The sequence below is a fragment of the Perna viridis genome, chromosome 8 (genome assembly GCF_037379345.1).
Source record: "Perna viridis isolate PV_CMFRI_1.1 ecotype Kerala chromosome 8, ASM3737934v1, whole genome shotgun sequence".
NCBI lineage: Eukaryota > Metazoa > Mollusca > Bivalvia > Mytilida > Mytilidae > Perna > Perna viridis.
The window spans coordinates 17,690,846-17,691,048 of record NC_142452.1 but is presented as its reverse complement, the minus strand read 5'-3'; positions in this window follow the sequence as shown (position 1 = coordinate 17,691,048).

Genomic DNA, 203 nt, shown 5'->3' with positions numbered 1-203 from the left:
AGTGTTCTGTTTTTAATCTATGTTCAACTAAGATTTTACGGGAGTTGTTATTTGTTATTTTATTTGAATTTTGTTTTACATTTAATGATTAGAAACAAAATGCAACCACAATATCTGGCAGGACATCCTTACAAGTTTATTCTGTTATAAAAGAGCTCCAGTCACTTTCAGTCAACTTATTGTCTGTAAATCAGGTAAAAGCT